Below are 21,082 nucleotides of genomic sequence, written 5' to 3' on the forward strand. Positions count from 1 at the left end.
CAGATTGAGGCAAAGTAAGTAACTACAGAAGACATCAGTATCAAAGTATATTATCGAAGGAGGGAAGCAAATGATGTTATTTGTGACCAACCTCTATTGGTCATAAGTTCACTGAATTTCATTCTGTGAAATTATGATTTGGAAAAAAAGAACAAATACTCGAAGGATCTATTGCAAGAAAAGCGAAGAGCGACTTGAAAATGATCAGTGATAAATGAGCGAATAACGCATGATCCAGGTGGAGGCAAAGAATTTGTTAAAATGGGATCAGTTAGGCAGCTAGCGTTGGCATTCATTCTTTCATAGGGTTGGTACCTTAATTTTTTTACTCCTACTCGCAAGCCCGAAACAGTTATTTCATTATTTATTCACTGCTGTACACTGTATGTAGCTCTCATCCAAAAAGTCAAAACTAATATCCCCGTTAGAGAAAGGACAGGCACATTTTTTCTTGACGCTCCAAGTTCACTTTGTGTGTGAATATCATTATCCCTGTTTATTATAACATTCTTGTCTTCAAATCATAGCTTATGTAGGATTTCGCCTGCGAGCAGAGCAGAAATCTGCAAATGAAGAACTCGGGGAATGGCATAGCGAGCCAATAATTGTGTTTTTCTCCACCAGTACTAAGCATAGAATTCTGTAGTTATAGCCTCCACGCATGTTCGCAGTTGATCAGGCAGATTGCTATCGAAGACTAACCGTCTTTTTATCCGCTGCACAAAGCACGGCGCTGTATCTACAAAGAATTTCGAAAAATACAACGTAACCCCCGGTATGACATAGAAGCCGGCGAATTAAAAACGTTAATGAGGCGCAAATATATAGAAAAACTTTGACTCTTTCCCCAGCGTCATTGATGCAGATGAGAGCTCGAGGAATTTTACACGAGAAACTTATAGAAGCAATGAAAAGCGCAAATGGCCCCTGCGCGTCTGGAAAGTAGAGGGTGGTTCCCTCTAGATGCGACGGAACATGGATCTCCGCGGCCGTCCCATGGCGGCGCTGTGCTGTCCCTTTTGTATTCAGAGGACGGCCAACAGAGTGCAGGCTTTGCTGCACACAGAAGGCAGCGTCCCGGCTGCGCTGCCGCGAAGGCGAACCCCGCGCGCAAACGTCCCGTCGGTCACCTTCGCTGGCGGGCCAAAGCGAGAGGGGGCGCTCCGGTAGCCGGCGCCGCGGTGCTTTCCTGGGTCCCGGCCGCGGCCAGAGGCGCGCGAGCCGGCGCCGGGACTCGCGGTTCGCCCAGCGCCCCAGCCTGGCCGCATCTTTCCATTTCTCGGCGCACTGCTGGACTCCGCCGCCTGGTTCCGTTTTCCTACGAGGCAGCCGAGCGCCATAAATCTCTTCCCCGCCCGGCAAATTTCGTGCAGGCATCGTGCGAACTCTTGTCATCTCTAAGCTCGCCTGTCTTGGTGCTCTCACGCTGCTGGTGCAGCTGCTTCCTGAACTCTGCGTTTTTTCCGGACACTGCGCCCGTCAACTGCCGCACCCTGCTCGAAGCCTCGCAGAGATTGTCCCCTCAACCTACACTCACGATTTTTACCAACGCCACGACTCGTCTTGCCTGCAAGTCGAGGTGAGTGACGACACTCTTCCCTCGTATTGTGCGCCCCTAAACTGAAATCTTAAACAAGGATCACTTTTTTTTGGCCCTGACTCTTTGAATAGTGCTCCACATTGTTCATATAGATGTTCTTTGTAAACAAGCCGCAACGTGATGCCCGTCTGTTCAGTCCTGTCCATCATATCTCAACGCCGGTGCTTGCTTGGCAAGTAACGGCAATTGTTTCTGTCGAAATTGCTTTTTATCACAGCAGTTTTTACTCAAGTAATGGAGCCATACGCCAATAGCCACAACGGCATCCCATTTTGGCGCTCTGCGGCTAATTAAGCCAAGAAATAAAAGAGACCGCCAAAGCAGGAAGTTTTGCCAAATAGATTTCTTTACTTGAGTTCCTACTCGTTGAAGTTTATTATTTTCTTTGTCCTGTTCTAAGGGTATATTTAACACACTTTATTCTTCAAACGAGGCTGTGCTAAACTGGAGAAGTTGCAGGCCGCTCTGTCAAAGCGGCCGAGCGCAGTTTCGCGTGGGCAGCGCGAAAAGTCACCGAGTCCGGATTCAGGCAGCACGCGGGGCAAGAGAGCGCAGCGTCACAGAAGGTAGCCCAGTCCTAACGATCAACAGCGTTCCCACTATGAGATAAGGCTGTTGCACGGCCGGCGAAGTATGAACGAATGAGCTGGCGTGCGCCATACACTGTATAGATTGGACTGGCCGGGGGTGGGGGTGGGGGGGGGGGGGGGGGGGGGGGCTATTGGGACGTCTGCACAGAAAAGCGACTTACCGCCAGGGCATTCATTAACACGTTCAGACCACTGCCGAAATATACGCTGCTCCGAGGGTATGTAGTGCAGAGGCGATGCTACAGACAGCAACAAAAGTGCGCGCTCACCACTGCCGTAAAGGCATTGCGAATGTGTCGCTTACATTTTCAGTGGCTTCATGGCGTTATAAGGAACAAAATGACAATGACAAGAGCAAACACAGCGCACAACATTATTAGGTGTCTCTAGCTGTTAAAAATTCATCAAACCGAAATTTTCGAGCACCTGTGGAAACATGTTCTATGTCAAGGAAAAAAGAAATCTCCAACTTCAACTTGTCTCCATACGGGCTTAACAGGGCTGTGTTTACGCGATGGTGACTTCTTGTTGGTGAGGCTTTAGAAAAGAGGACATGAAGGGCATTGTGTTAACCATACAAAACTGGTAGAAATATTAACAGTTGCCTTTCAAACCATGCTACGACTGGTTTGACGTGTTTGAAGAAATGGGAATATAGTCTCCATTATGACGGTGGTGAATATACAAGTTTTCAAACCAGCTGCAGTTTCTTAGCGTCTGATCACTTCTGGTACGAGTATCAGATGCCAAAACCATGTTCTGAAACAGGGGGGATAAGATGCCTGTAAGTAGGAACTAGAGCATATTGTTGAGAGTTTCACAGGATCACCTGGTGGTAGCCAAGATTTTTTGGAGTCTCATGGCATGTAAATATAACGTATTTAGGAAAAGATATAGGTCAACGGAGCTTTTCTTATTCGTAGGTATTTGAGTTTAAATACGCAGTTCGGTTAGAAACAGCGAAACAAGGAGGTGAGAGAATGTTTCCGTGGGGGTACAAGAAAAAAATAAACACTGACTATCGAAAATAACTGCGTATCTCGCGAGTTATACCACGCAAACAAGTTCCGAAAATAATTTTTAAAAGAGACCTAATAAACCAGGTAGTTTATGATTGCGTTGAAGATATCGCATAGGGTCTCAGAGGGACGAAGACAATCCTGCGCACGTGAATCCAAAGCAGCCAGGCCTGTAAACTAAAGCAGCATGCTTCCACTTGGTAAGGAAAACGATTAAGGCTGAGCCGCGGCACCCAGCTCGAGGCCCCGCGACGGTCGCATTTCAGGCCAATGCCAACGCAGCCCTTGAAGCTCAGGCTTTGTGCGGAAGCAGCATGGAGGCCACATTGTGGCACTTCGCAAAGCTACAGTATTTACCGCTCAATTTAATCCAAACGCCAGAATATTTAACCTGAGTGCCATTCAATTTAATACAGGTGCCACAGAAATTAATCCAAGCGTCAAAGCATTTAATCCAAACGCCAGCGAATTTAATCCTCATGCATTCTCACACTGGGCCGCTCAGACTGATCACAGGCTGATCACAGGGAGTTTATCTTAGTGATAACCTTAGAGTGAGTCGCTCATCTTGTCAGGATAACAAAGGTGTGACGTGATGATGCGAGTTGCAGGACTAGAGATGTGAAGGCCTGAAAAAAACACTGCAATTTTGGGAAAAAAACGGTCTTTTTTCGTTTTTTTCAGACGAGAAAAAATGGAAAAAAACATCGAAAATTTCACAATGCAATTTCAAGGTTTTATGATTGCTTGCTTTCAGTTTAGGTTTTTGCTGTGAAAATCATTACAGCGTGCATCTTTGAACGATTGGAGAGCAGCCGCCATCGCCGGTGCCAGGCAGTGGTTTTAAAACGTTCGTGCTGCGAGTACGCGGGTTGAAGGCCAGGTCACATATAAGATCGAGGCTTGACTTAAAAACACACTGATACTTGAACTCACGGCTGAAGTAGACCAGAATGGCTGCAAATTCTACAGCGCGACACACACGGCATAAATAACATAGGCTGCTGTGCACGTAATCGGTTTTAGCCAAATAGAAACCTTGCTTTCTGGGTAGGACGGCTACACAGTAACACCTGAAACTCTGGTAACACTAAGCGAGATCAAGCGTGATGGACTCGCACTGCCATCTAACGAAATGTCGGCGCAACAAAGCTGAACCATTAACTACTACAGTCAATATCGTCTACAGTGGACAGGGCTGCAGAGTGCTGCCATCTGTATTCTGACAAAACAAACGCAAGCACGATTACTCTGAGTGCATGCCGCTTTGTTAGCGTGGTACACGGTTCTGGCTGTGACAATGGTTCGCCCGCGGTCGAATGTTTGGGAACACTTTTCTGTGTGCGAAACGTCCACTGGCGGGACAAAGCGAGCAGTATGTAAGTACTGCAGTGTTCAGCATGGATTTCCGAACGCCACACGTTTGACAAGTCACCTGTTGGCGTGTAAGAAATGCCCGCTGGACATCAAGGAAATTTGCAGCAAGGAAACGAACGCCAAACATCCTACTGGTGTGTCAACTCAGTCATCAATTGAAGCAAGTGAGTCAGAATTCTGCAAACACGATGAAGAGCAGCCATTGCAAAAAAAAATCAAGAGTATTGCGCCTTTTGTAGACCGCATGACTCCAGAGCAGCAAAGCCAAATCGACACTGCCTTGGCTCGAGCGATCTACTCAAGCAATGTGCCTCTCTCTGTGACTGAGAATGAACATTGGAGAGCAGCTTTTAAGATGCTTCGACCGTCGTATTCTCTGCCTTCTCGACACCTTCTGAGTGGACCTCTGCTGGACTCGGAGTACACTCGAGTGAAGCAACACGTCGAGCAAACCGTGAGAAACGCTTCGTGTCTGACACTGTTGACAGATGGATGGACGAACATTCGTGGCGAGGCAGTCATGAATTTCGTCGTGGCAACGCCAAAGCCATTCTTCTACTCAGCTGTTGAAACAGGCCAAAATCGTCACACTGCGGTGTATGTTGCTGCCGAGATCTGCGAAGTGATTGAATCGCTGGGAAGCGATAAAGTAGTGGAGCTAGTCACAGACAATGCCAGCAACATGCAAGCAGCCTGCAGTATTGTTGCAAGCAAATACGAGCATATCACATGCATTGGATGTGCAGCTCACGGCCTGAACCTGCTTTTGAATGATTTGATGAAGCTAAAGACATTGGAGGATGTCCATCGTACGGCAAGGCAAGTTATAAAGTACGTGAAGCGTACCCACATCGTTGCTGCGACGTTGCAGGAGAAACAAGAATCAATAGATTGTAAAGGGAGATCCGAAACTCTAAAGCTTCCGAGCAAAACAAGGTGGGGAGGCATGGTTCTGTCACTTCAAAGCCTCTTGAGAAACAAGGAAGCCCTTCAGCAGACCGTGATATTAAGTGACCTCAAAGTTAATAAGTCCGTGCGAGAAACTGTTTTGGACGAAGACGCTTTCTGGAAGTCCGTGCAAAGCTGCCTGCTCCTCATTACACCAATTGCGTCAGCCATAACCTCACTAGAGTCGGACAATGCTCTGCTGTCCGACGTTCCAGAAGCCTTCCATTCCATTAGAATTGAACTTGCAGCAAACCTGGCGACCTCCGCGTTGACAAGCGAGGAACAGATTTGAGCGAAAGAAATGATCACCAGGCGCGAAAAGCTTTGTTTGCGACCAGTCCACATTGCTGCTAATTTGCTGGATGCAAGATATAAAGGAAGACACCTGGACGATGCGCAGATTGCAGACAGTTTTGAGTGAATATCTCAGCAAGCAGGGCACCTTTCACTGGACATCGGTAAACTGATTTCCAACGTAGCAGAGTACAGGACATCCGCAGGAATATGGTCCAGGACAGGGGTCTGGGACTCAGCGAAGCACGTGGCCCCATCTACCTGGTGGCAAGGCCTTTGCACCAACCAGCCGCTAACTCCTCTGGCTTGCCGACTGCTGCAGATACCACCATCATCCGCCAGCAGCGAACGAAACTGGTCACGTTTCGGAAACGTCCATACAAGGATTCGCAACAGGCTTTCAGGGGAACGCGTTCGAAAGCTTGTGTATGTGCAGTCGAACCTAGCTGTGGACACAACTTCAATCCCTGCTGCTGCGCGTAGTGCCGCATCCAGCGACAGTGATTCTGAGTCCGATATGGGGTGACTTATAGATCAGGTTTCATGTTTCCATTCTCGGTGCAATAGAACAATAAGTTCGTTCCACAAATATGATATTTATACCTTCATATTCGCCTCAAGTGCAAATCATTATTTATCTTCGCGGTGCAATAGAACAAGAAGTTCGTTTCACAATATGACATCTACAACTGCATATTCGACTCAACTTCGGAGCATTATTATTGATCGTTGTGTTTTTGCAAATAAATTTGTTTTTGTCACGTTTTGCAAAATTTCCAATTTTTCATGAAAAAAAACCCTGAAAAAAACGGTTTTTTTCATGCCATTCAAAATTTCATGAAATTTTGCATCTCTATGCAGGACACCGCCGATGCATATCTGCAATATGCTTCGCGCTCACCCTGTACTTCGGTTAATGTGGTGGGTGGTATAAATACCCGGCCCTTATTTGTTATGACTAAAAAAAGTTGTTATTATTGCTTGCTCATTGGGTGTCTAAGGCTTCGTCAGTAACAACTCATCGATAACGCGTCTGGGCTTTGTAGACCGCGTTTTAAGTTTGAGCGGTCCAGTGTGAGAATGCATGAGGATTAAATTCGCTGGCGTTTGAATTAAATGCTTTGGCGCTTGGATTAATTTCTGTGGCACCTGGATTAAATTTAATGGCACTCAGGTTAAATATTCTGGCGTTTGGATTAAATTGAGCGGGCAATACTGTAGTCCGAAACTGCTCCCTCAGCGACTGGACACCACTTGAGACTGCGCATGTGCTTCGAAGGCGAAAGCGTTGATTTTTTTACATTTTTCCTTCCTTTCTAACGACACACTGATTAACATACAGTCGTAAGGCGACGCAAACACTGTGTCCACCTTTATTCGCCATAAAGCAACGTGGTTCTGCAGCCTATGGGTTGCGAGCTCGCACCTTCGGAAGAAATTTGTGCCTTAGTTGATGACGTCATTGGAGGTTTTGTGGACCACTTTTCCTGAACGCCGACGCCACCGTGTTTTGTTGCATAGGGGCCACTTAAGTTTTTTCCTTTAAAAAAATTAGCGGGTTTGCTCGTGGATCGAGCGCATTGCGCGTTTCGCTCTCCGAGATTCGCCTGCTCTCTTCTAGCTTGTTTCTTTTTTCATTTCTTGTCTTTTTCTTCGCAAAATCGTGACGGATGACTAAGCCACGGTACGTGTACAGCAACTGCAGTTTTGTATTAATTTATTCTTTTCTCTCTTTTCCATCTTCTGAAAAACAACACGACTTCCGCATTTGTGGCTTCGGGATACGCCGGCGTTCTGCACATATAATACACGTACTTAAGCTGGGGTTCGAAGCATTCGCTCGCTGTTAGATGTAAGTTGCGGATGGAAGACCTCACAAAATGCGAGAATTTTCGTTCCTTGTCGAAGGAAGTTCTTCCCAATTGGTTAACTTCACTCACACTGAGTGGCAAGTCCGCCGAAGTGTCATCCGTTTCTGCAGTAATAGTACTGTATTTGACATTTGTCTCTTATCATGACGTGACATTTGCTACCCGGCTGAGTGGCAGAGAGCTGAGTGTTGCTTTATTCTGCACGGTTATTATTTTCATTATCGAGCCACACGAAGATCCACCGCTCAGTTTGCGATAGCTTTCTCATAGCGCTTTTTTTTTTCACTTTTGAGGCAGATTCCGTGAAACAGAGGGGAGGAAATTGCGTCACACGTTAACAAGAATACACTTCATTGGAGTGTTTGGCGCTCCACGCCGCAAAGCACAGCTGAGCAGGTCGAGCCTCGGTCACATGGCGCTGCACCTGAAGTGACTGACCCATTTGTATCCATTGCTGCACTGACCGGAGAGTGCGAACAAGCAACGAACGGTTAGTGCCGCGTGCGTTTAACAATGCGCTGCAGTCATGGGGGGATTGCGGGCACTTACTTCAATCGGACTGGGATTGATCAAGCACCTGATGGTTCGCGAAATGATGATGGTTAGCTGCTTCGTGCTTTTGTCCGACGGTTGCATCCAGAAAACGCCTGCGTCGGAGTCATCGAGTAGCGTGTATGTAGGCGCTATCGGTTTTCCTTTATGCCGAACTCAAGATCAACGCACGTGCTCTGTGATACTGCTGATTGCACTGGATAGGGTTCGAGGGTGAAGCGCCATGCCGGCGCATCGGCAACCAATGGCAAACGGGGACGGCTATTTGCGATTGAAGAACGGCGACGCAGGACTTGATGAATTTCAGGGTTTCCAGGCGTTGACGGAGTCTTCTTGCAACTGCGCACCCCGCACGATGAAGACGGAGATAGCATGGGATTCGTGCTGGAGATCCAAGTCGGCCCCTGTCGACACCGGCGAAGGTGGTGGGTGGCGCACGGAACGACACCGACGACTACATGAATACCGTGCACAAATGATACATATTTTTAGCGCATCCAGGACAGGAACACTAAGAACAGAGACAAACGCCAGCGCTAACTTGCAACTGATTTATTGAGGAAACCACGACGGCATATAAAGCCTCAAGCCTGCGCGGGCGCAGCCTAAGAAGTCACTTGTAAACAGCTAGAGAAAAAAAAAGTCATCGCACTAGACGTGATAGGAAATTCACCTCAGTGTCGTACAAGGCAACTGAAGTGTCATTCACACAATCTGGTGCTGATTTCCTTATAAAAAATGCCTCCAAGGTTTCACGAGCGGTTTTCTTATTACTTCTGCCAAGGACAGACACGCAATGTTGTTGTTGTTGTTGTTGTTGTTGTTGTTGTTAGCCTATCAAAAGATGGCACATACCCACACTGGGGGATCGGCCAAGAATCGGGTGGCTATTCACATGAACGCAGTTATTAAAAAGGAAAAGCACGTGCGAGCGCTACACCGGTGAATTTTTCATCATGAACAGAAAAGGGATGAGAGTTTGGATTTTAAAATTTTAAGAATAATAATAAAGAGAGGGATTAAATAATAATGATTTAGTCAAAATGTAATAATTGATAGAAAAGAAAAGTTTGAACACTTAGCAAGGCAGTCGGTGGAAACACGGTTCGCAAGCTCTGCAAGCCATGCAGGGATCAACAAGATTCGTGCGCTCCCTATTATTAGCCAGGTCCCTTTCATGCTCCCTGAGTCGGTCGTTAACGCAACTCCCTTATATACAGCATTCACGACGCACTTAACGAAACGTTTTTCGTAGTTCTTTTGACAGCCCCCTTTCTTGTCTTCGCGTGTGAGGCGACCGCAAAGTTGAGCGAGTTTCCTGGGAGCTGAAAAAACCACCGGCACGTCAAACCGATTTGCCACCTTTTTTAAGTTGCGGGTGATCTTGTGCAGGTAGGGAACCATTTCCGGTCGCTGTTGAGTGTTCAGGGGCTTCGCAGTAGTCGTGAGTGATCCGGGCTTCATTTTCTTCATCAGCGTTTCCGCCACCGACGCCACGACCGACCCAGGGAAGCCAGCTGAAAACAGCCTACCCAATTGATGATCGAAACTTGCTTGCATCTCACGAACACACGATCTCCGCACCACGGATTCCAGGCAGAGAGTTACAATGCCTCTCCTTACTAATTTAGAATGGACAGAACTGTTTTTCAGGAGCTCTTTTTGTGCACGAGGGGAATATGCCCAGCAAACATGCCTTTCGTTGAGTATTAAACGCAAGTCTAAGAACTAGAGAATGCCTTCCTGTGGAAGCTCATAAGCAAAAGTTAGTCCTTTCCCAAGAAGTTTAAAATCATCGAGAACAGTGTTTGCTCATTTTAAATGGAACATTGTTTGCTCAATACAATTAAAAAGTCGTCCTTATAACGAAAAACTTTAAGGACTTTGTCGCTGTTAAAATCATTAAAACGATCGTGTAAAGAAGAGCGATTGATGTATGATAAAAAAAAGTTGCACAAAACCGGTGCAATGCATGAACCTAAACAAATACTTGTCTTTTGCAGATAAAACTGGTCGTCAAATTTGGTAAAAGTGCTACAAAGATAATACTCTGAAAGGGCTAAAAAGATATCCATGGACGGACGGACGAACGGACGGACGGACGGACGGACGGACGGACGGACGGACGGACGGACGGACGGACGGACAAACAGACAGACAGACAGACAGACAGACAGACAGACAGACAGACAGACAGACAGACAGACAGACAGACGGACAGACGGACGGACGGACGGACGGACGGACGGACGGACGGACGGACGGACGGACGGACGGACGGACGGACGGACAGACAGACAGACAGACAGACAGACAGACAGACAGACGGACGGACGGACGGACAGACAGACAGACAGACAGACAGACAGACAGACAGACAGACAGACAGACAGACAGACAGACAGACAGACAGACAGACAGACAGACAGACAGACAGACAGACAGACAGACAGACAGACAGACAGACAGACAGACAGACAGACAGACAGACAGACAGACAGACAGACAGACAGACAGACAGACAGACAGACAGACAGACAGACAGACAGACAGACAGACAGACAGACAGACAGACAGACAGACAGACAGACAGACAGACAGACAGACAGACAGACAGACAGACAGACAGACAGACAGACAGACAGACAGACAGACAGACAGACAGACAGACAGACAGACAGACAGACAGACAGACAGACAGACAGACAGACAGACAGACAGACAGACAGACAGACAGACAGACAGACAGACAGACAGACAGACAGACAGACAGACAGACAAGCACACAACGGCTAAATTCGGGGTATGGCCACTTAAGTCATAGATCACTAAAAAATTACCACACCTCCTACAGGATTCTAACCCGTGGGGGCGTAAACAGATTAGCTTCACTGGCCGCTGCTTCCGGCCACTCGGCCATCGGCGCATCCTTTCGACCGGCCTTGGGTATCGTCCTTTTCATCAACATTCATCTGCTTCTAAACGCAGCAGGCATCATGTCACACGGAACGGTTGAAGATTTCAACTGCAGCAGCAGGGCAACAAATAACATATTATTGGTGGGAGCGAATTCAGCTCATCAACGCAAACCGCTCACGGAATCTGATCCCACATGCTGGCGCATTCCCTGCACATCAATCGCATTAATCGCCCCTGAATTTTTCCGTTCGCGTTATGCGCTATGGTGTTCGAGCGGAGGTCCAAGAGGCAAAATTTTTATATGGGTTGATATCTGCGGGAGGTATTAAGTGCTGAGAACCAAGCTACATAGATGTCGTTCACTCTAAATGCGAACACAGCTCAGCGAATACCGCACCCATAACCCCAACCATCCAACCAAGCAGAGCGCAGCTACGCTGAGCCGTGGTCGCACTTACGGCTCATTCAAAAGGGCGGACGGGAGCTGAGGCGTCGAGCAGGGAGGAGCTGCGGAGTAGCACGCCGAGTGAGGGAGCACTTGTACCGCCACAGGAGAACGATCACTGCGCTTCAAGAGCAGCAAGCCACGTGACCACGCTTGTTTTCCCAGCATTCTGCGCGTGCTGGACGAGGAACTAGTGCTCGAATAAGAGCTCGTACTCCAGCTGTCACTTCTATCGTCGTCGTCGAATGCATACAGCACCTCGGTAAGGCGATGCCACTCTTCCGGCTCAAACTCATCAGATTACGCGAAGCTAGCCGAGCGCCGACGCGTTGCACCTGCCATGTTTGACGTCGCCGAGAACGAAACAGAAACAAGCGAAACAGCAGGGATATGATGTTTTTGTCATGTGACTTCCTTCACTCGCGTTTGAAGAGGGAGCAGCCGGACTGCTCTCGGCGCAGCGAAAGCACGCCTGTTCTGCCATTGGATTAAAGTGCCTCTGCACTTGTTCTCCCACTGGAAGGCGCCAGCTGTTGCGAGGGCACTTTTGGGAGTACTCTTGAGTGCCCCTGCTTCCCCACTGGAATGTGCCGTTACAGTATCCTGTATGGCGTGAGGCAGTGAGACCGAGAGAGTTTAGATGTCGGTGTGATGTCAACGCTGGCTGTCAGGATGCGAGGTGTCATTTGCCTTTGAGTAAAAGCCAATACGTTAGGTTCGTCCGTGCCGAGCACTCTTGAGCGCATTTGGGCTGCACAAACACGGTGCCACCGGAGTGTTTCAAAATTTAACAGGCTTGTACAGAAGTCTGCAAAAATGAGCGCCGGCGAGGTTACTTGCTGCGAACAAATAATGAGATATCCTTGAACACTTTCATAACTATCCACATGGAACTATTCAGAGGAAAATATGCACATCAAACGATTCACCTGGTGCTATTCACATGAGGCTACTCGCGCGAAGCGCCGCTGTGGCTCAGTGGCTCGGCAGCTGAACCCAAGGTCATGGAATCGAACCCCAGCCGCGGAAATGGTATTTTGATGGAGGTCGTGTGCTGCGCGGTGTCACCGCACATAAAAAAAAAACAGGTGGCTGAAATCAATCCGGAGCGCTATCATGCCCCACGCCCCCTTTGCAGGTCTGGAAACTCTAAATCCCCATAAAAGTACCATTGTATCCCATGAAGCCATATTCACATAACCCGGTTCACTTGATCCTTTTGAAATGAAGCTATTCATTTAAAATTGCGGAGAACTATTGATGTAAATTAGTACATGATGCACCGTCGCGGTGGCATTGAGGCGGTCTGCAACCGAGACCAAGGTCGCGGGTTTGACTCTAGGGTGCGGCTGCTGCGTTTTGATGGAGGCCAAGTGCAACCGCACCATGTACTGTAATTTCGTGGCACTTGCAGAATCCAAGATGATTAGAATAAATCCATAGCCCTTCATTAGGGCTTGCCTCGTAGATCACATTGTTGGGTTGTTGCGCAAAGCTCCGTTAATAGCTATTCAGGGGATGAGGTTGCATGAAAAATGTGCGTTCTTGTTTCATTGGGTTGAAGCAAAACGCAGTGTTGCTTCAATTCAATGGCGAACCATGCGCAGTTGATTTTATTCTCGCATAACAGGTGCTTCGGCAAAGTCGCGTTGCACAAAGATTCCGCTCCGTTCATTGCTCACGTGATGTAGATACTAGATCGGTCTTGCCAGTAAATCAGGCTGTCTCTGGAGCTGTCAACGAACTCTGCTTCTTTCATGGCCATTCAGGGGCACCGGAAGGATTTGGGCGTCGTAACAACACCGATGCGTAATGAGAGGTCCACCGCCTGTTCTCCGCGCGAGCCTCTTCCACGTGGAGACCCCCCGTGACCATTAGAAGCGCAGCTGCGACAAATGCCGATCGGGACTGTTGGGCGCGGAATGCTGTTCCGATTTCACAGCGAAATCCAAGGAATGTTGTCGTCGAGCCCAAACAGCTCGCGCGCTTTAGCCTGTTCCGCAAACGAGTCATAAATGGTCGCATCGCGCCTGCAGCTTTAAGGGCACTCGCATGGAAGCGAGCAAGGCTGTGTTATTCGTGCCGCCTCCCCAACCCCATCCCTTTTCTGGATTCCAAAATGCCACGCAGTCGTGTTTCGCATTTTTCAGCTCCAAACGTGCAAGGAACCTCTGAGAAGGCCTCAAATTTCGTATTTATTTAGTACACAAATTGACTACAGCCGCACGCAAGTGAGTACCCGGCCAAGTAAACATGTCATCGTTTTGATCAAAGCGGTGACGTTGAGTTCAATATCATTTTTCGTTTCCAATTTTAATAGAAGTTGCGCTGAGCAGACTGGAAAATTTATGCCGCCGTACCCGAAATTACTTTTTTGGCCCTGTAGAGACAGTGAATTAGACCAAAAAGCGTATCTGCCGCCCACAACAGCCGCTTCGAGAGGGCCTTGAAAAGGAGCGATACCCCCGAAAAGATCCTCCCAGACGCATCCTTCATTGGCGCTGGTCTCGTAATGAGTAAAGGAACAACTCCTCTCGGAGGCGCGCCTCTCACCCGTGCTCCAGCTCCCGTCCGCGCCCCGGCGAGGTCGGCTCACCTTAGCAACCAAAGCTCATCGGGGCTCTCTTGGAAACTATGTCCAGCGTTCTTGGACAAAAATTTTGAATATTGGATGATTATAAGTTACGGTTAAAGAAGCACTGCAAGCAAACGTCCATTCTTGTGGTGCTTAGAAAGAACCCCCCGTTGAATGTTTTTCCATCGCTCGCATCGAGCAGTTAAGACTGTCACAGAAATCCAAGGGGAATTCTCTTGACGATAGCAAAAACGTTAATACCAAAAAAAAATGCAAGCCTTCCGAAGGGAGATCCACGGCATATAGATTGTTATCTTACAAAGCATGAAAAAAACTTCGTTCATAAACTCTTTCCCGTTGAAAAAGGCTGTTCTCCTTAATTGCTGGGTATGAATTCTGAGACAACTGTGGAGTATTGCATGATACTCTTGAGAACATATTAGCAGTGTAAGGCCTGAATTTACGGACTAGGTTTATTCCGACCCGTAGCCCGCGCCCCGAGCTGTCAGCGACCAGCCGAAGCGATGACAATGTGTACTCACAGGTGAAAAAAGATGAAGTCGGATACAGTGCTCAAGTAAAACCAATTGCTGGGCTAGTTGGTACAGGCTGAATAAAGAAAAAGTTCCACAGCACTGAGAAAGACGAGCACACAGACGACAGTGCTCACAGTTCTCACACCAACTACCCGCGCGGTCAGAAGCAGCCAGCCTGGCCGCGATTGGTCTCATACAGGGCGCTGAGAGAAAGGCCTCAGACCGGAAACGCTCGCTTCAGACCGGAGACGGCGGTCCGCAGGAGGATCAACAGGAATGACGCGCTAGTTCACTGGAGAAGTTTGGCTGAGCACCAAGTAGGGGCCAATGAAACGAGGTTTGAACTTGTCGTAAAGACCTGGTGTCCGCAGAGGGGTCGAAAGTAAGACATCGTCTCAAGGATGGTAGGAAGCAACGCGTCGCGTCGCGTGGTAGCGACTCTTGCGATTTTCCTGGCAGGCTTGACTGCTGAGGCGAGCAAGGGGGCGGCATCGGGCCACACGGGAGAGGAACTGGTCGGGAAAAAGCGCGCAGGCGTCGAGAAGAAAGAGGTGTCAAGAATGGTCGTGGGAGAGCGGCCGTAAACGAGGAAAAACGGGGAGTAAGCAGTGGTTCGTTGCAACGCGCGATTGCAGGCAAAGGTGACGAAAGAAAGGACTGCGTCCCAATCACGGCGGTCAGGTTCGACGTACATAGCAATCATATTTGACAGGGTGCGATGGAACCGCTCAGTAAGACCATTGATCTGGGGGTGATAGCTGGAAGCCATCTTGTCAAGTGCAGAAGAAGCTTGAAGAACTGCGGCAACAGCTGTCGACAGGAACGTCCGGCCGCGGCCACTGAGAAGCACCTGAGGGGCGCCATGGCGCAGAATGATGGACAGCAAAAAGAAGGTGGCAACTTAGGGTGCCGAACCATCAGGCAAAGCTGCGGCCTCGGCGTAGTGTGTGAGATGGTTGATGGCGGTGACTATCCGACGATTACATCTTGTCGAGAGGGGAAGCCGGATACAAGTCGATGCCGACGGTGGCAAACGGCCTGGCGGGGCACGGCAGAATCAGAATCATTTTTAACATCGTGACGATGTTGGGTGCGCCGAAAAGAAAACACAGTGAAAAAGCTTGAAGAGGCCGACGCACCTCAAAGAAGCATTGCAGTGGTACACAACATCATAGCACTTTCAGAGAAAAACAACAAAACATAACAGATTTGGCATCAGCTATGCATCAATTCGGACTCCTTATTTAATTGAAGCGGGAGAGTGTAGCTCAATATCTGATAACCATAATTTGTTCGGATCATAGGTACAAACCATTGGAATGTCCTTGTAATTTAAAGGCGCTAAAAACCACACACACACACACACACACACACACACACACACACACACACACACACACACACACACACACACACACACACACACACACACACACACACACACACACACACACACACACACACACACACACACACACACACACACACACACACACACACACACACACACACACACACACACACACACACACACACACACACACACACACACACACACACACACACACACACACTGTGTCCCGTTCGCTGCTGTTGTGTGTGTGTGTGTGTGTGTGTGTGTGTGTGTGTGTGTGTGTGTGTGTGTGTGTGTGTGTGTGTGTGTGTGTGTGTGTGTGTGTGTGTGTGTGTGTGTGTGTGTGTGTGTGTGTGTGTGTGTGTGTGTGTGTGTGTGTGTGTGTGTGTGTGTGTGTGTGTGTGTGTGTGTGTGTGTGTGTGTGTGTGTGTGTGTGTGTGTGTGTGTGTGTGTGTGTGTGTGTGTGTGCGTGTGTGTTTTGGCGCTTTAAATTATAATCATCAATTACCAACTAGTCCAACAAGAATTTCTCTTAAGCTACACTTGAATGTCATTCGTGTAGAGTACTTCGGCTCTTTGCATTGCAATCCTCACAGCTTTACCATAGGACAACAGTTTTTATTATCCCTGGATTTATGCCGCTGTAGGAGTAAGGTTTCGTATAGCTGCGCCAAGCGGCAAGGCTGCAGATGTCCGGCGGGTGGTGAAGTCTGCCTTCTTCGACGCTGGCAGAGCGGGCGAGATGCGGCGTATTTTTAGCGACGCTTGAGGAAAGGCCATGAAAGAAGCTGCTGACCACGCGGTCATATGTTTTGTGAAGACCTATGTGATGTGACCGGCCGTCCCACCACAGCGGAGGGCCCCCAAAGTACGGGAGCGAAGCGTACGTGGTACTACTGGAACCCAGCGGGTGCCATCAGGGCAGTAGACGCAGCGGCAGAGCACACCATTCGCCAGTTTGAACTGGTGAAGCTGCCTACGCGGGCTAGCACTGGGAGAGCAGGAAGCATGCGTGGGGCGGTCGATTAGGAAGCGACAATACGCATCACCGCGTTGAACTGATGCAAGGGCATCGAAATCGTCAGATGCGACACAGGGGAGGGCGGCGAGGTACATGGCAGCTGACGACAATGCGCTGTCGCGGTGACAAGTGGAAGGTGATGCTGAAGAACGACACGGAGAGTCCAGAAGAGGGCAACGAGAAAGGGCATCGGCGCCTTAATGCATGCGATCTGACTTGTAGACGACGTCTCCAAAGTGCACTCTTGAGGCTAGTCAAATTTTTGAGGCTAGACAACCAGCATAAATCGTGGTGATCTGTGACGACCGTGAAGTGGCGGCCGTAAAGTTAGGGGCGGAATTTAGGAACTGCTCAAAGAATGCGAGACATTGGTTCTCAGTGATAGTGTAGTTACGTTCCGCAGGTGTCAGTGTCAGGTCTGAAACCGCCTTACAACGCTGGCTTTTGCATAAGTGTGCCTGATGTGAACAATAACACTTTTCGGCTGCGCTGCTTAATTTTTCCGCACCTGGACGAAGCCATAACGTAACATTCTATCTGCGATTTAGATTAGCTCTAATCTTAATAGGTAACCTTGTGATAACTATATAAATATATATATATATATATATATATATATATATATATATATATATATATATATATATATATATATATATATATATATATATATATATATATATATATATATATATATATATATATTGCGCATACCTACACGGAGCATATTTACCTCTGCAGTGCGTAATTTTCGCATGTAAATTATTAACAAATTGTTGCACCCAAGAAAAGAGTTATGGCAGTTTTTGCTCTGCAGCCTTTAAATTCGAAATTGAGATTATATTTTTATCAGCGGTTGAACTATGTGGATATTGATGACTACTAATATTTCAGAAACTGGCGAATTTGAAGGAACAGCAAAAAAAATGAAAGCATGCATATTAATAGCCATCTGTGCTGGATTACTCGGTAATACCCGTGCGCGCCCTTTATGCTGTCGTCGTATGCTCCCAGTCAGGCGTTTTTGGCTTCTTCCTGCAAATGACCTATTTCGTCCAGGCAAGCGCGGCGATTGTTGCTCAAAGTTTGTCCGCCACTTACGGGCACGGGCGCTTTCATCGCTTCTTTTCATGACGGAAGCTGACGAAAGTTGAGCGTTGGACGTCTGCATTTATCTTGTCTCAGTTTGTTCTGGGGCTTAAAGTTCAACTTGGAAAAGTATCGGCCAGGCTTTTATTTCGGGCATGGAGGCCATCACAAAGCGTTGGTCGCGAACATGAATAGGCGACAACACTTTCTTCACCAGGGAGCCTCAATCATTGCAGCTCATTTTGCATCTTAATCGAGTTACGCAGTAGCTTCTCGGAGCGGGAGCTCACATATTTAGTCAACGTGATTTGAGTAATGTGCGACAGCCTTTTGTCCGGCCTGTTGCACTTGTGTGCCTGCCGCGAATGTTCGCCTCTTTGACATGAGAAATGTAAGCTTACTGCCTATATGTTGCCTTTAAGTTCACGGTTTTCAAACGTCGAGTGAGGGCGGACAGTTTGACGGGGACGAGTTTTCTTCCATCCGTGATTCAACTATAAGCGACCATGTTTTTCATGTGATGGATGCTGGGGCGAATCCATGTGTTATTCTCGAAGGGTTTGTTGAAAAAGGAGCCGGGGTTGTCCTGCTTGCACAATGTAATTCTTTAGCTTTCTTTATGCAAAAAAAGGGAGGGGGGAGCTAATGCGGCTTTAAGCGTCTGCAGAAGATTTCTTGCTCCGGAAAGAGGCTGCGGCAGTTGCCACCTTCCCTTGTAGGGGCACGGCGATGTTTTCCTCAATGCCATATAATCTGGTTAAATATATTCCTTATGCGCTCTAGAGACCAGTTAATAGAGAAACGGCTAATGGCAAAAAAAAAAAACACTGAACGCAAAATGATCGACGCTCGGCCGCTGTCGTTGGCCGCTGCAGAGGCCGCGAGTGTAATATCCATTCCCGACAGCCTGCAGGGTGGGTAGTTTCATGCCAAAATTAACTTTTTTAGCATAACTCAATAAACAATACCTTTAACTTTGGCAGTGTGCGCATTAATTTTTCGCGTTGCTTGTTTCTGCTCCGTATCTGGCGCCTAGAGTATACATTCGGCTCGCGAGCGAATGCCAATGAGTTACCCAAACTCACTGATCGGCGAATGCCGTTTGAATCTAAAGAAATTAAATATTCCCTCCAAGCAGCCGATTAATGACATTTGATGCTAATGCCATTCGATTGGAATTATATTAAATCTGCTAGTGTGACAGCGGTATTATTCCACTAAAAAAATTCAAACTAAAAAGATCAGAAGGAAACGCGTTTGGCTCGACTAGTGCTGAGTGTAGACGCTAGAAATCAGAACCACGCTTAGCCCACACGCAGCGGAAGCTGGCATACAATTGTTGCTTAGTCGGAGCAGCCCACAGCCGCGCATTGTAAGGCGAAATCCTTTAGTGGCTCATACTCGCGGCCACGAGCCTGTCCATCCGATGTCACGCTTTTCAGCAACTCGATAAGAAAAAAAATCTGTGCACGATGAGATTCAAACCACCGCCCTTCCGTTCCGCAGCCGAGCGTGCTGACGACTACGCTACTTCCTGCTAACGCGTATGCATAGTTCTCCTTGTCTATGACGTTGGAGAGTGTTTGCGAAAAGGCGTCGAATCAGACGGGTGTCTCCCAAACGCCATCCAGTGTCTCCAGCACTTCCGATTCACAAACAATTGTGGGCTTAATCAACATCTTATCCGCTCATCAGTGACACAAGCAGCAACACTGCGCTAAAGGCTTTCGCCTCACCGCACTTTAGGCCAACAAATTGCCCCCCTGAATTTTTTACAACGTCGTCTCTCCGCACACGTGCCGTAGACCAGGAAGGAGTAAAGTCCCTACAAAGCTTATCTAGGAACTGTAGGCAAGAGTGACCATAGATGTTTCTCTGTTGGTAGGATTGGAAAGCTTACACCGCTTCCCCTTATCCCCCCCCCCCCCCCCAACGTCTATTGGGCTCTGCCCGCGGGGGTTCGAATCCCATTCTCGTCGAAATTTTTCTTTTTTATTTGATTAATTGGTGGGGCGGACACTTCTTGTACACGTTTCCACCGGACAGGTCTTCCGCACAGTGATGAGGCAAGAAGGGCTTTCGCCTTAAAACTCTGCGCGTGCAAGCATGGCTTGAAGCGTCGCCGTTGCGATAAGTGAAGTAACAGCCACGCCAGAACAAACGCGGTGGAGCACCAACGACGCCGATCCCCTCCGACTGGGGCAAACCCGAAAGCCCGAGCCCGGTGCGGCCCGCAGGTCAAGCCGAACTCGGGCCCGCACATAGAAGGGCTCTGTCTGCTTTGTTATTTATAGTTGTAGCGTGAAGTACACCTGGGGCACTCTAGAAGCAACATGGATGAGACAGGACCATGGTGCTGACTGAGAGAAAATAACTGCGCTTTTTTACTTTTTTTAGTGCCTGCCGTAGTTGCATCTTCCTTACACGAGAAAAATTAGAAGCAGTACTGATTTTCTTTTATTACTGTTGCCTGGGCGTCTCACAAATGGAGCAATCCAAGCCCTAAAATATTTCCACTGCTTTATGGTTAAACCGATACTACTACTTTTTAGTTGACCGGGAATTAGAGAAAGCGCATTTGAAGACCGAGTTTAATCCACATCACTCACAGTGCCATCTCCAATTAACTACGAACGCGCACGCCTGGCCGCATTGAATGATACAAGAGAAGTTAAGAGAGAAAAGCGCATAATCCGTCAGCTGCCTGCACTACAGCGGCGTTCTGAGTGAGGCGTTGTATATCCTGACAGTCTCATTTGCACGAGTGCGCTTGCCTGCTGAAGTACAGAGCACCGTAGGCTTAGGATGTTTCAGCTACCATACGCTATCGGCTCTACCTGAAGGCGCTCCGCATCTGCTCGGTTCAGTGTACGACGGGACATTTGAAGTCCC

The 21,082-nt window shown here is 48.1% G+C and overlaps 1 protein-coding gene across 1 annotated transcript in view; it reads left to right on the forward strand.

Annotated features, from left to right (window-relative positions):
- Positions 1-1,232: 1,232 nt before the first annotated feature.
- The window catches only part of LOC144131065 (alpha-1A adrenergic receptor-like), a 414,411-nt gene continuing 394,561 nt past the window's right edge, over positions 1,233-21,082 (forward strand). Inside the window, exon 1 of the mRNA XM_077664438.1 lies at positions 1,233-1,579. The gene's annotated coding sequence lies outside the window, so the exon portion shown is untranslated. The remainder of the gene's footprint in view (positions 1,580-21,082) is intronic.

This window comes from Amblyomma americanum, chromosome 1 (assembly GCF_052857255.1).
Source record: "Amblyomma americanum isolate KBUSLIRL-KWMA chromosome 1, ASM5285725v1, whole genome shotgun sequence".
NCBI lineage: Eukaryota > Metazoa > Arthropoda > Arachnida > Ixodida > Ixodidae > Amblyomma > Amblyomma americanum.